This window comes from Canis lupus, chromosome 25 (assembly GCF_011100685.1).
Source record: "Canis lupus familiaris isolate Mischka breed German Shepherd chromosome 25, alternate assembly UU_Cfam_GSD_1.0, whole genome shotgun sequence".
Classification (NCBI taxonomy): Eukaryota; Metazoa; Chordata; class Mammalia; order Carnivora; family Canidae; genus Canis; species Canis lupus.
Genome location: NC_049246.1, coordinates 16,081,690 through 16,096,879, shown reverse-complemented (window position 1 = coordinate 16,096,879; position 15,190 = coordinate 16,081,690). Strand labels below are relative to the sequence as shown.

Sequence of the window (15,190 nt, the reverse complement as noted above, 5' to 3'; positions counted from 1 at the left end):
CAGCTTCTCAGTGTTTGGGGAAGGCTGTTCTTGGTGGGCTTGCTGCACTGTCTGAAAATCTGCTGATCTAGCTTGAACTCAGCTGAGATTTCTTTGCTCTGCTTCTCTCTCTCTCTCTTTTAAAGATTGTGTTTATTTATTTGAGAGATAGTGAAAGAAAGCACAAGCAGGGAGGTGGGTGGTGAGGCAGAAGAGGGAAAAGCAGGTTCCCTGCAGAGCAGGGAGCCTGATGTGGGGCTTAATCCAGGACCCCAGGATCATGATCTGAGCTGAAGGCAGATGCTTAACCATCGGAGCGACCCAGGCATCCTTCTGTGTCTCTCTTCTTTTTCTAGCAGGTTAGCTCCATCATGTTCTCCTGCTGATGGCAGACATGCACCATAGGAAGCTCAGTTGTAGGGAACTTTCCAGCCTTTAGTCACTCATCCTCATTGACTGGAAAAAAAAAGTCACAGAGACAAATGCAAGTCAAAGGGATATGTAAACCACTCTGACCCATGGAAGGAAGTGGGGATACAATAAGTTATTTCTGAACCAGTAATCTGAATGTCCGTAGGCTGGTACTTCTGCTGTCTCCATAATATAGATTATTTATAACTATTTGCTCAAGGACACAGAAGTAATAAACAGATGAAACAATTTCAAAACCAGAGAGATTAAGGGTCCCTGAGATACACATGGTGAGCACTCTTACTGGGACATCACCATTGTGGAACAGCTCAGCTGGAACAAAATTGTTATTGTGCAAAAAGTTATTGCAAAACAGATTGAACTCAAGTAAGGGCATCTGTGTATTTTTGAGGGGTCTGATACTGCGTAAAATTGGATGGTCAGTTTGTACTGAGAAAAATAGAATTCAACTGAAATTAGGTTGATATTTAGTTGCACACAGAGAAGGGTTCTTTCTGTATTGTCAGAAGCTGCACCAAGGAAGATCCTTCTGTGACTCTCTTTTCTTTTTCTTGATGTGTGCCCACCATAATTCTCTGTGCTTAGAGTTACGCAATACAATATTTAGAGTGTGTAGAGTACAATATTCTTTTTTTTAGAGATCTTATATATTTATTTTTTTAAGACTTTATTTATTCATGAGAGACACACACAGAGAGAGGCAGAGATATAGGAAGAGAGAGAAAGATAAGGCTCCATGCCTGCTTCTCTCTCTGTCTCAGGCACCCCGATGTGGGACTTGATCCTGGGACTCCAGATCACGCCCTGGGCCAAAGGCAGGCGCTCAACCACTGAGCCACCCAGGCATCCCAATGTATTTATTTACTTTAAAGAGCTTAAGCGAGCAGGGGAAGGGGCGGAGGGAGAGAGAGAGAGAATCTTGAGTAGACTGCGTGCTGAGCGAAGAGCCCCACACAGGGCTTGAACTCACAACCCTGAGATCATTATCTAAGCTGAAACCAAGAGTTTGATGCTAACCGACTGAGTCATCCAGGTACCCCTAGATACAATAAGTAATTTAATTAATCATAAAGTTATTATTAATTTAATAAAATGTAATAAGTAAAAATTTAATAAAATTTAATTAAAAATTAAAGTCCATAAAAAAAATAAAAAAAAATTAAAGTCCATTAACTTAGGGGACATGTAATAAATGGACTTTGTACAAAATCCCATGGGTTCTAAACAGAAAAGAGTGAAATAATCCTCCCACCACCCATAACCTCAGACACCCAGTTTTTCTCCCTGAGATCGGCCACCATTGGTGTCTAGGTCTGTCTTAGACATTTTCAGGAATGTTTTATGCATATGCAAACACATTTGGAGACATGTTCCTCCTTTATTATAGATGGTGAATTCCTATAGTTCTGAACCTTTATTTTGTTCCCTTTCTGGAGCTTCAAGTTTATTCTAAAGCTGCTGCCTCTTCCTTTCTAATGGAGGCATAAAATACCATTTACAGATAGACCGTTTTTCCTTTCTTTAGTAAGTCCCCTATTGATGAATATTTAGCTTGTTTCCAATCTTCTGATGTTTAAAAAAATACTGCTGTGATTTTTCTTGGGTCAATGTTATGAGGAATATCTCAGTAGCACAAATTCCTGGAAGTAGAATCTTCTGGTCACTGAAAATGTGCATTTTGAATTTTAGGAGCTGTCTTCCAAGTATACTTCACAGCCTGTGTTTTTCTCTTCTTATTGATAGTGAAAGGAGGGCTCCCTTGTCTTTGTATTATCAATTTTTTTTTGAGTTTTGCTAATCTGAGAGTAACATTAGGTTACAGTTCTAATTTGTATTTCTTATCTTCCGAGGGAAGTTAATAATCTTTTTATATCTTTGAGCCATTTGTATTTCTCTTTTTTGTAATCTCTCTGTTATGTTGTTTTTCTCTTGGGTTTTGCTTGTTTAAAAAACAATTTAGAGGAGCTTTTTCATGAAGGAAATAAAAGCCATATCTTGTCTCACCACATTTTTGGTATAGTTAATACTTCATTAATGGCATTGTGTCATACAGATTTTTTTTTAATGTTTTCAATGGCTTCTGGATTTGTGTTATGTTTATAAAAGCTTCCCTTTCCAAGATTATAAAAAATTCTTTCATGATTTATTTTAGCACTTTTATGGTTCATGTTTAAGTGCTTAAAGGTTCATCTGGAATTTATTTTGATGAGGGAGTGACACGGCCAATACCATTTATTGAATAAGCCAGCTTTTCTCCACTGGTATTAAATGTCCCCTTTATCAATTACAAGTCATTACTTGCTATTTAGTTCTGGTTCTGGATTCTTTATTTTTCTCTGTTTGAGAATATATTAATTTCTGTAGCTTTGCAATATAGTTTGCTATCTGGCGGGTAGTCTCCTCATTTTCTCTAGAATTTTCCTGGCAGTTACTGTGCACAGTGAGGTTCTTCTCTACAAGCTGCCCTTCTGAATTGTTGCCTGAACATCCAAGTTGCTACAAACCTCTGTGGTTTAAAAATACTACACCCTACTCCTAATAAAGCAGTATCGGGGGGGGGGAACCTTTTATGTTTGAATAAAAAGGCTCATATAGAGAGGAATAATGGGAACAGAATCTGAGGTGCCCACAGCAGTCTGAGGGACACAGGTCCGAAAGGCTCACTGGGTTGGACTCATACTGGACATTCAGTGGCCATCTGGATTATTGGAGACTTGATTTTCTTCACTGAGATCCTGGGAAGTGAGAAAAATACAGGCTGAAGCCCAACTATTCACTGCTACATGCTTGAAGAATATTCCCTGTCCTGTGTAGGAAAAAAAAGAGAGAATTGAAATTTGGGAGCTATCTAATTTAATCCATATTTATATTCATAATTCATGTAAGAACTCATTTGTTCACAAAATAGAGTTTTCCCAAGATGAATATATTAGCATACAAATAAGGTTTATAATTAAAAAGGACTTGAACTTTCTGTCATGGGTCATTCTGCTGATGAGTATTTTGAAAAAAGAGAATTTTTCCACATTGTGCACACAAATGTTCTTTGCTTTATTGTCATTTTCTCTTATTTAAAAAAGAAGAAAAAATTAACTCACACCGTTCCTGGTAAAGGAGTCTGATAGGTCTACCCTTACTCTCTTTTAGTGGTGTGTTACAACTTCCAAAGTTAGGCAGTTCATCTTCATTGAACGCATACTTTTCCTGTTCTTCCTATACTACAATCATTTTATTCAGCTTGCCTTACAGCTGCTAGGAAATATTTTACTGTCATGCAAATAAAATCATATCCAACTTAAATTTATATTCTAGTGGATGTAAGGGATTGTGTGAGGCCCTTTCATATATTTGGTATCAATGAACATTATGTAAAATTATGTGATATAAATACCAAGACTCTCAAGACGGAAAAAACTGAGTCTCACAGAGAGTAACCGTATTTCCCAAACTCCAATAATTGGGAGTTAATGCAGCGTCAAGAAATTTCAAAAAAAAAAAAAAAAAAAAAAAAGGAATTTCAGGAGATTCTGAGCACATCATTATGAAGCTCTACATGAGTTGTACCTTTATTGGCCTCTGACTCACCTCACGCCACTTTCCTCCTTCCAAGCTAAGCTCTAACAGTTTCACTTCTGTTTCTGTTTCTCCCACTCTTTCTCACTGTATGGACTTTACCTGAACCCTCCCCACCTCCAGCCTGATATGCTTTTCCCAACAATATGCTCATGTGTGGGCTCTTCTTGTCCCTTCTGTTCCACCATAAATATTACCACCTCCAAGAGTTCTTTCCAGTCTAGGGCAGCCAGCCAGCCAGTCTCCTATCCCCTTAGTTCACATCTCAGCAGAGCCCTGGGAAACATCCACCGCACTCCCTTCCCATTCCATTGTTTGTTCTCAGTTCCCGCTCATGGAAATATAATCTGCATAAGAGCACAGACACTGCCTTATTCCCTGATGGGTCCTAGCACCTACATCGTCTAGAAGGTATCCAATAAGGATTTGATGGATGACTACATGGCTTTCTCTAACTTGGGACAGAGCTAAATATAGGGGAGGGTCAGGGTAATAGAAAAACATAAAGCCTGGTCTTTGCCCTCAGAACTTGTAATCCAGCACCTGGCATATCTTTATGCAGAAAAGGCATATGGGACTAGAATTAGATTAAGACTGTGTGGTTAGATTTAACAGCTACTAAAAATAAGTATCAATATATAAATTTGGGTGTTAGCAGATCCATTCCAGATCTTTAAACTCATTTTACATGTAGACATAAACTTACAACATGCTGTCTTTAAAAATGCCACTTATCAAGAAGTTAACTATAAAGTAAGTTTGGAAGAATGCTGTGCTCACACTTTAAAGCTAGTCTTGATGCAGAAAAACATGAATTAGTGAGATGCCTAGAAGAAGCCTTAAAGAGTTCTGACAGAGACAGAGATACAGAGAGAAAGGGAGAGAGAGAGACAGAGAGAGAGAGAGAGCAAAAGAACAGATGCCAGAGATTTCAGGGAGGTAGAGCCATAACCCCCTTGAAAATAGGGATTCCTAGGTGTACTTCTGATTGTGTACTTGCTTCCTACCTTATCATTGGGAATCTTTCCGTTGCCACAGACAACAAACACACATCTGTTGAGTGAGAGGCTATCGGATTTCATCTAAAGGAGATGGCATGATCAGAGCATCAATTCCAAACAGAATTTGTGTTAGCCATATTAAGTGCTGGTACTCTCCAGAGCCAGCGGAACCTGTTATGCGGGTAGCTCTACAGACCTGCAAATGTTCCATTAGTCATTTGCTTTCCTTAGAGTGAGGTGATGGTACTAAAGTTGTATTTTTATAACCATAACATGAATCCAAAGGCCATTGTGAAATTCTCAAGATCATAATATATTTTGTTAATCAACATTTCAGGAAAAATGTAGAAGAGCAGTATTTTTCACTAAATATTTCACTAACCTTCTGTAAGGATATTTTGCCATTAGAATATGACTGTTGGGTCTACACATTTCTGTGGGTTTTTTAGGTTTTAAAAATTTAATTTTCCCCAATTATTATAATCATGAAAAACAGAAACAATCACTATATCTTGGCCTTTTTGTATATTTAAAAATCATTATGTCTATATTGCTTATTGGGTATTGCATACTGATATCAAATAAATTAGTACATAAATGTTCACAGTTTCCTAATGAATGCAGAATATTATTCCACGCAGGAGGAGATATAATTTGCTTAACTATTTTATTGATATTGGACACAAATTTCCATTCTCTCCCTTTTGTGTTTTAGATCTTTTGTGAGATAAATACTATTGTGTAGTAAATTCAAATTTTGATTGCAGATTATGCTCTCATATTCCCAAGAGTCAAAAAGGTAAGAAAAATGTAAGTTTCTTGATATTTATTTTCAGAATGTTTTCAAAAGTTTGTGAAAACCATTGCCTCTGGAATATACAAAATAAGATTCTTATTTCATCACTCACCTATCAGCATTTAATAATATCTTTAAACTACAACTTTTAGTTTCACAAGTGGGAAAAAAAAAACCAAGTTTCCTCCTGAATTTGAATATCTTTGCTTACATAGTGAGGTAAAATATTTTCAGTATGTGTTTGGACTTTTTCCTCTTTTGTTGGGTGTTACTTGTTCTCTTGAAGATATGGTATCAGTGCTGCTGTTATTATAGTAAATAGTTCTATTTCTATCATTGGTCTCTAACAAATTAAAAGTCTTAGGTCTTTAAAGTTTCAGGAGGCTGAATCATTCAAACCTTTGAGAGTACCTAGTAACAAAGAAAGAAATGAACTATGTGATTTCACATTATTAGCTCAGTTATACTTAGGCAAAATCTTACAACTCCTTTTTTTTTAAGGGAGAAGTATTCAAAGATTTGAAATCATTTGTCCACAGTAAGACATTTAATAATTAACATAATTAGAAATTTAAGACTTTGTTATTTCAAAACCTCACACTATCCTCTGAGGTACTCATCGATGAGCGCCAGTCACTAGTGAGAGGCAGCCTCTGCGGGAATGTGAGCTTTCGTAGCCATCACTGAAGTTTCCTGCCCACAAATTCCAATATATGAATTTTCATAGAATCACCCAGAACTGTGCACCAGAGCAAAACACATAGCCACAGGTTGCTTTACTTTTCCCTGGAGAGGCCTGTTGGACTTACCAGCAAAGACATTTTTCTATTACCATTCTGAACCTAACATGCTTCTTAGCAGAGAAGCTCATGTATAAGGTTTTGTTCTCCTTCAGTCCCTTTAGATCTGTCTCTAAGTGCAGGATGCCATCTCCTGCTGATCTGGGCTTTTCAAACTGGCATTTGCTGCACATGTTTCGAATGTATGTGGTATTTGAAAAATGATCCTTCGTCTGGACAAGCTTTGGAGAGAGCTCATTTCACAGGCTGCACACAAAGCTAGGGATGTAACATAGACTTGAGAGACATAGGAAGACAGCAGATGGCCTTGGGTAGCTGATATGATGGAACTGGCCAATGGGTGTTTTCCAAAGCTGACTTAGCTTTTGCCCTACCCTGCTTGGGCCACCCCTCGACATCCTCCAACTGATTGAACAATTTGCCCTACTTATAACTTCATGAGTCTGAGTTGTAGACATTTGTGAAATTTAAACATTTCACAATTAACTTCATGTCAAAGCCCTCCAACGTTTATAAGGTTATCAGACAAAACATTTTTGTCTGACCTCTTCACACTAACATTTTTCTGGAAGTCCTGATTTTGAAATGGAAAATATTATTTCAAGAGTACCAAGTTCATTTCTCTCAGAGCAGTATGAATGGTTCTCAGGGGCCATGCACCCCAAGACTGATAAATGAAACACATAGAGAAGGATGGTACATGATAGAAAGCACTCTTTCTCTTACCTGTCATTCATATTTAACACCCCTTTTCCTGCATTATCTTAAGATCTGGCTTGAATGGGAACTCTTCTGTCTTGGCTAAGGCAACCTTACCGGATTGTTTATTTATCACCTTTATTGATAGATATGGAGGGGAGACTGGGAAATAATGCTAATAAAAAGATTCTGGGAAATTTCTTTAAAACACAATTTTAATATTCTCTAAATCTCTTCCATCCTTCTTTCTCTCATTCGCTTCTTCACTCCTTCCTTCGAATTCCTCACTTCATAGGTGTTTGTGTAGGATGCGAAAACATGCAACTTACATCTGCCGGTGATAGTGTTCTGGTTGGCCAATATAATGGGTGATATTATCAGTCAATGAACAAGCAAGAATATTATTTTTCTTATAAAGGATTTTATTTATTTATTCACGAGAGACACACACACAGAGGCAGAGACCTAGGCAGAAAGAGAAGCAGGCTCCATGCAGGGAACCCGATGTGGGACTCAATCCCAGGACTCCAGGATCATGCCCTGGGCCAAAGGCAGGTGCTCAACTGCTGAGCCACCCAGGTGTTCCATAAACAAGCAAGAATATTTTTAACAAGCGGGGCCTGAATTAGGTGACGATTGGGAGGCCGATTCTTTCAGTACAGGAATAGATCCCATCTTTATTTAGAATGTGGACATTTGGTTCATTATGAATTTTTTGCATTAATTTTCATCGTTTAAAATTGTATTAAAATACCTACCTTGATTACTGCATTTATTGACATCACTTGAATCTTGTGCTATAGGTGAATGCGTTACTTGCCTGACCTTGGGAATCTCCAGAAACCAATGCAATAGATGAGAAATTAAGAAAATCTCCACTCAGAAATTGAACTTACAAGCCATTTGTAAAAAGCTACCAGAGACAAAGATAAAACCCAAAATCTATGAATGCCACCTAGGTCATGGAGAAGTGGCAAGAGGAAGCGCTTTAGCAAAATAATTATATGTATGTTAATTTGCTATTATTTAACAAGTTATGTGCTTTTAAATGAGAAAGTACTATTTATTTTGAAGTTATAGATTAAATTATTTTTCCATTTAAGAGATTCTTTTGAGACGTGGGATTTATGAAGTTTTGCCTAAACATCTTTCTCCCTATGTATTGTCTTTTGGTATTTTCTGATTGTCTTGTTACTTTTCAGAATCCTTAGCTTCTTTTAGTCACATTTGTTTCAGGAATATATGTGATTTTTCCAAAGTGTTTTTTGTGTAAGCTGTGTGAAGTTTGGGGAATAAATAATATGATTCCTATCTATTCTGCTTAGTTAGTTATCAGTTTTCTCTGTGTATTTTTATAACTCTTCACAGTAGGTTTAGTTGGTGGTATGATTACCAGGCTGGGGGGTGGAGGGGTGGTTAAATAGTTTCATTACCAGGCACACATCACACTAAACCTAACACGACGTACCTGCTATCACAATTGCAAACATCTGAAAGGAGGGGTTTCTTGAGGCAGAAGTTGCTCTGTAGCTGGTGTTTGCTTTATTTCAGAGTTTCTGTAATCTCTATTCAAGTGCGTCTCTGGGAAAGAAGATATTCACATAATTAGAGCAACTGGTTTCTCAGCCTCTGACCCCTAACAATCTCTAATACGCTTACATTTATTCTGCACTTTTCTGCTGATGAGTGGAGAGAAAGTCCAGTATAATTAAATCTCCTCGTGATCCCCAGGGCTAGGAAAACAGGAACAGAGAGTCCTTCTGAACAAAGAAATAAAGACCTAGATGAGTTTGTGCTTCTTTTCATGCAACAACTCAAGGTATCTTTCTTCAGGATCTATGCATGGGATAGTTTCCCCACCATTCCACATTTCACTTAACCAAGTTCCACTTCAAAATCTGCAGAAGAGTCTGAACTGCCTTCCTACCAGAGGAGTATGCCTCTGCCTTTGATCAAGCTCCATCATTAGAGCAGCTAAAGCCGGGATGAAATAAGGTGAGTAGATGAGAGATCGAAAGCAGTGTCGAGGTTTTGGGTGAAGGAAGGGAAAAGAACAGCAGCTCTGAAGCAAAAATCCATACCAGGGCCTGGGGTTTACACATCCCAGGTCCCTCTCTCGTGGCCCAGCCAAGAATGTTCACAGAGTCTGTCTCCATTCATCACACATGCCCTGGCAGCTCCACTTTGAGCCTCAGATCACAAATGCATATCACCTCCTCATGCAGCAACATCTGCATCCGCCTGGGTCTTCCCCGGCAGTGGGCACATCCATCACCCCCGGGAGGTGCGTTAGTCAGAGCAGCTGTTGCAAGCGCGCTGCACAGAAGGACCGCGGGGCCTGCTGGCTCCTTTGCCAGCCTGGTCTGCTTTGTGGTAATAAACCTAAGGAATGTCTAAACCTGGAGTTGTCAAAAAGAAGAAGGTTGTTTTTGCTGGAATGTCTGTGGTTTTATTCCCTTTCCCCAAGATCCCCATTTCAGAAGCTTTAACTTTTATAGGTATTTTTTTAAAACAATAAAACGGGGAGTTTCTAAACATGGTTCTAAGATGTAGAACCCCCCGAGAAGTCTAGATTTGGTTCACCCAGAAAATCCAAGTGAAATGCCTTGAACTTAATCTGAACTTCTCTCTCCCCACCCCCATCCCCACCACAATTGCAGCATTTTCCACTCATAACATCACTACATTGTAACTTTGCTCTCTGGCAACTGTGTCATTGGTGATTAGTAAAACACTCTGAAACAATGACATCATGTCTATAAAATAATCACAAAAAATGCTAAATATTAATGACTAAGTCTCAGAATGGAATTTGAGCAACACTAGTGGTGGCTAGGTTCACTTTATACATTCTGATTTTGTGAAATTTAAATAGATTTGATTTCTACCTCCCGACACCCCTTGCCTAATTTCGGCTGTGCCCTCATTTCTCCACTTTGCTGGCCCCTTCTCTTTCCTGAGGAGTTTGCAATAAGAAGACCTGTTAAGTTTCAAAATCACCCAATTTGCCCTCTGATCTTTGTTGGAAGCTTTTCTTCATTTTCAACCAGAAGCACAGCTCTGTAGATCCAGGTACCGCTTGAGCTTCCAGACACTTCACAGTTCACAAGCAGTGGTAGAGCTATGGAAATTTTAAAGCACACACATTGTCCAGATGAATGCAAATAAAAATCTGTCTTTCCTTCTTGGAGAGTGGAAACCCAGAATATGGATCACAAAAGCAGTGGAATGTTAGAAGCTCACAAAGCAATGGAATGTAAGAATCGGAATTCAGTCCAACACCTTCGCTGATGGTCTTGAACATTTTTAAAACACAGTAGGCTTTTAAGCTTAAGCCAGGGTGGATTGTAAAGGAAATACCAACCATGTGGTGAAACATCCCAAATGCCCTGCACCGTTTAGTAAGTCATTGGCTCTGTGAACTCATTATTGATGCTAGATCTGCCATTAATTTTAAAGTCTGTGTTTTGGGGAAAATTCATGAACACAATTATAAAGTAAACATTGAGAACATTTTGCCATTGTTATGATACTTATATGTTCATGATGCTACTTTCTCACTATTAGGACAGTAAGCACTTTGACAGTTATTTCTTCCCTTCCCTTCCCTTCCCTTCCCTTCCCTTCCCTTCCCTTCCCTTCCCTTCCCTTCCCTTCCTTTCCTTCCATACCCCTTCCTTCCCTTTCCCTTCCCTTCTCTTTCTCTTCCCTCCCTTTCCCTTTCCTTCTGCTTCCCCTCCCTACCTTTTCCTTCTATTCCCTTCCTTTACCCTCCATTTCACTTCCCCTCCCCTTCCCCTTCCCTCGTTTCTTTTAAGAAGTGGTTTAGCATTCGTATTCTAGTCCAGTAAGTTTTAGAGTGTGATGGGAAGCCCAAATTTACTTATCCAGTAAATTTCTAAAAGATAAGGACTCTTCTGATGCCCCATCCTATTTCCCATGCAGAGTAGATGTTTAGTAAGTATTTGTTGGAGTGAATGAATGAGGGGTGCCTGGGTTGCTCAGCTGGCTTTGTGTTCCACTTGGATTCAGCTCAGGTGGTCATCTCAGGGTCAAGGGATCCAGTCCCATGTTGGGCTCTGCACTCAGCCTGGAGTCTGCTTAAGATTCTCTCCCTCTCTCTCTGCTCTTGCCCCCCTGCTCGCATGCCCTCGCTCTCTCTCTCTCAAATAAATAAATCTTAAAAAAAAAAAAAAGAATGAATGAGTGAGTGAATGAATAACGAAGACATGCATACTGTTTTTTATAGCATTTTATTTGGGGGTAAAAACCCAAAGCTTGAAAAGTACTATCATTTTTGCCATTCTTCACCTCTGGAATGCTTTTATACGCTAGCTAGAAATGCTTAGGCTGGCTGTAAGTTCAGCAAACTCTCTGATGTGATTTCCTAACATTGAGTACCAGTACCAAAGCCTGAAGCAGCCTCTTACTCCACTGAGTGTGCTGGGTGCCATCAGTGACTCCTGTTACAGAGATCCCTGAGAACGTGGTGATTTTAGGGAGGCTGATAGATTCTGAGCCTCCAAATTAAGCACCTAGAGAGACCCAAACTGGGTTGCTCCCTTAACGGGACTTCTCTGTGCACTAGCCCATTCAGCCCTAGGAACTTTCTGTGAACTTCATAGCTGACCTCTTTCTTTGCTTCCACTTAATCAGATCACATGTGACCTTTGGGAACATAGCACTTGGAAGTCGAAAAGACTACATGAAAGGATAAAAAAACACTTTTTGGGTACACTGCCTTCGGAGGCATATTAAAATCCCTTTGAATGCTGGTTTTTTTTTTCCTCATTGAAAATATCAAGTCTGTTTTCTATATAAACAGGCATTTCTTTTATCTTGGTGATATTGTTTTACATTCCAACCTTATGGCCTAAATATTTTATTTGTCTCAAAATCATTTTTTTTAACATGGGCTGATTATTTGAAACAATTTCGCTCATGTTGGAAAAGAATTGTTAGTGACCTTTCTTTCAACTGAGGAGGAAAACAAACATACAAATAGTATTTTTCTCCTGTATTATTTGCAATGGTTAGTCATACATACTTTCTCTGGGTTAGCATAACCTGCAATTGAAAGAGATGTGTGAAAATGACTTTTTTGAGTATATACCCCCATATAGCATTTGCATGAAGACTCTTGCCTAGCTCACCATCTTGAGGGAAAAAAATAATTTCAGGTTTTGGAAACTAAGAAAATGACTATATTAACTTCAAATCTTAAATGAAAGTGAATCAGATAAAAGCATGAGAGGGAATATATATATATATATGACTTTATTTATTTGAAAGAGAGAGAGACAGAGCATGAGCAGGCCAGAGGAGGCAGAGGGAGAGGGAGAAGCCGACTCCCACTGAGCAGGGAGCCCCACCTTAGCCCCATCCTAAGATCAGAGAATCATGACCTGAGCTGAAGGCGGTCACCTCACCAAGTGGGCCGTGCAGGTGCCCCATGAGAGGGATTATGAACCGAAGAGGATCCATATCTGTGAACTGGGTTTACTGTTCCATGGTGAAATTGCAAAGCAGGCACGACATCTGTCTTTGTCGTCCCTGGGGTTCTAAATATCTTGTCTTGTCCCTGTCTTGCTTCTTGCCCCTTTACTGCGTCCCCATGATCCCATTCTCTAGGGATGCCCTCTCATATCTTGGCCAATTATAATATACAGCAGAGGTTGGCAAGCTTTTAGGCCAAGATAGACTGCACTGCTATCGAGGTGGCTCTTCCTCTCCCCACTTCTGCTTGGAGTATTTTACTGGTAGAGTCTACACCTTCCTGAATACAATGCCTCACCATGAATCCACTTCTGCTCTCAGTTGCTCCTGTAAGCTGAAAGCTTGAATGGATAAGAGAAGAAAAGTGCCGGTGGAGGTGGAAGGATTTCGGCAGCTTGGAGGCTTCATCGCAATCCCTCTGTGCCAGATTCACAATCCACAGCACGGGGGCAATCTTAGGGCGTCTCTTATATTTCTAAAACGGGGGGGGGGGGGCGAGGGGGCTGACTGCCTACATTCTGGCAGCCAGATTTTACTCTTTTTTGACAGCTGGAGGCTTTAGCACTGTCTATCTTCTGCTTATTCGGAATTTCTCCTAGGTTGTGGAATAAGTTTAATTGCTGGCCCTCGTTTTTGGTCAGTGGCGTTAGAAATATATACTTACTCTGTCTTTCCAGCTACACTGCTGAGAAGTAGAGAGAGGAGCTGTTAATCACATTTAGAATATAATCCCAGGTCGTATTTCTTGCTCGTGGCATGCCTTCCTGTGCTAAAAGTGGCCCAGACCTGGGGACAGTGGACGTCTGCGATTGCACCCTCGCCCACAGCAGGTGCTCGTGGGACAGTATCTGCCCAGCAGACCGTATGGTCTTTCCAGAACTTGAATCGCACCATATAACGGTAGTTCTGCAAATAGAAATGGAATAATAACAATACATTTTAAATGAAGAATTAGCTATGAGCTATTCAGATGTTGCCACAGTGATGTCATTTACCTCAACATTTGGAGAGTTTATAAAAACTGTATTTGAAAAGCAGTTTTGGGACAACTGGGTGGCTCAACGATTGAGCGTCTGCCTTCAGCTCAGGTCATGATCCTGGGGTTCTGGGATTGAGTCCCACATTGGGCTCCCCGGAGGGAGCCTGATTCTCCTTCTGTGTGTCTCTCATGAATAAATAAATAAAATATTTAAAAAAGAAAAAGAAAAACAATTTTATCCTCTAAATGGCATGTTCTTAAATAAAGCTACCATAATCCAACTTTTATCATTAGATACTCAGAAACTCTGAGTAGATGTTGAATGTTCATGGCAGATTAAGAGGAAAGGGAATCCTTTGGAAGACTGACTGGTAGTAGAATCCGGACCTTGCTGAGCCAGACCCTTTCACCAGGAAAACTCGGTGCACTGGTCAACTTATTTCGAGATGACACCTAAATTTGGTTGTAGACATTTAAGGTGAGGAACAGAAGCACAATGTAAAGACACTTATCTGAGCTCACAGGTTAGTATCAGAGACTGGACTAGGCCCCAGGTGAATTGGGTACCTATCCAGTTTTCCTTTCCCATCCACGGCATCTAAATTTGGCACATGCATCTCTTGTATAATTCACTGAAGGCCCTTTGTCTCATACGTCCTCACATGTCCTCACAGAGCCAAGCACAGAGCCTTGGCCATGATGATAGCCCAAACAATATTTGCTGAGGAAGGTAGATCTACCAGAAGTGTTTCCTGACCTCCAGCATCTCATACTCCTTTGTTTGCTCTTGTACCTGTGTCAAGGCAAGACATGATGTCTCTTGATTATCCCCCCACAATTTTCTCCACAATACAAGCTGTCAAGGTCAATTATGTGTCACTTAGGTGTTTTAATCTTAGTACAGAAATGTTATTTTTCTTGCCAGCCTGGAAGAATTTCACAAGAATTTCAGAGACTGACTAAATGATTGCAGAATTTCTGCATTTCTGCCAAATTGCATTGAATAATAACAACAAAAATAAATAGCATTAGTCCAAAAGTCATGCAGGAGCAGGTTCAGGCAGAGAACAAAGCATGACATGTGTGAATTGGCCAACTAACATGGTTCTCACAACACCGGCTCTATTGTCAGCAATGATAAAACCTGAGAAAAGGCCTTGGCAAGTATACTGTACATTTATTTGTTTTTGAGCTTTGATAATAGGTTGGCTGTGATGTGATCTTTATTACACCGTGCAATGTAAAATGCAGCTTGTTTTTAAAAGCCATTGCCAGTGACTGACAGATATTTATTTCAATGGCATCCAGTGATCTGAACGTCTCATGTCATTCTGTACTTGCTCACTTTTCCATGAATAACTTACCATGTAAAGAGACGTGTTTGGACTTAGTTGAACTCATTATATAACTCCAGGTTAGTGAGGGATGTCTTGGA

General features: G+C 39.6%; 2 long non-coding RNA genes across 11 annotated transcripts in view; one reads left to right on the top strand and one right to left on the bottom strand.

Annotated features, from left to right (window-relative positions):
• Positions 1-218: 218 nt before the first annotated feature.
• On the bottom strand, positions 219-10,486 carry LOC111092421. Of its 9 annotated transcripts, XR_005378470.1 has the most exons (5): positions 9,494-10,486; positions 8,940-9,040; positions 8,749-8,861; positions 8,039-8,114; positions 7,518-7,628 (listed from the first exon to the last, which is right to left on the bottom strand). It is a non-coding gene; the product is annotated as an uncharacterized LOC111092421 (long non-coding RNA). The 9 variants fall into 9 exon arrangements; XR_005378467.1 differs by lacking the exons at positions 7,518-7,628; positions 8,039-8,114 and adding an exon at positions 219-435; XR_005378468.1 differs by lacking the exons at positions 7,518-7,628; positions 8,039-8,114 and adding an exon at positions 1,585-3,217.
• A 62-nt stretch (positions 10,487-10,548) lies between these two features.
• Positions 10,549-15,190, top strand: part of LOC100688762 — a 51,865-nt gene continuing 47,223 nt past the window's right edge. For both annotated transcript variants that reach the window (XR_005378461.1, XR_005378462.1), the window contains exon 1: positions 10,549-10,681. This is a non-coding gene — a long non-coding RNA (uncharacterized LOC100688762). The remainder of the gene's footprint in view (positions 10,682-15,190) is intronic.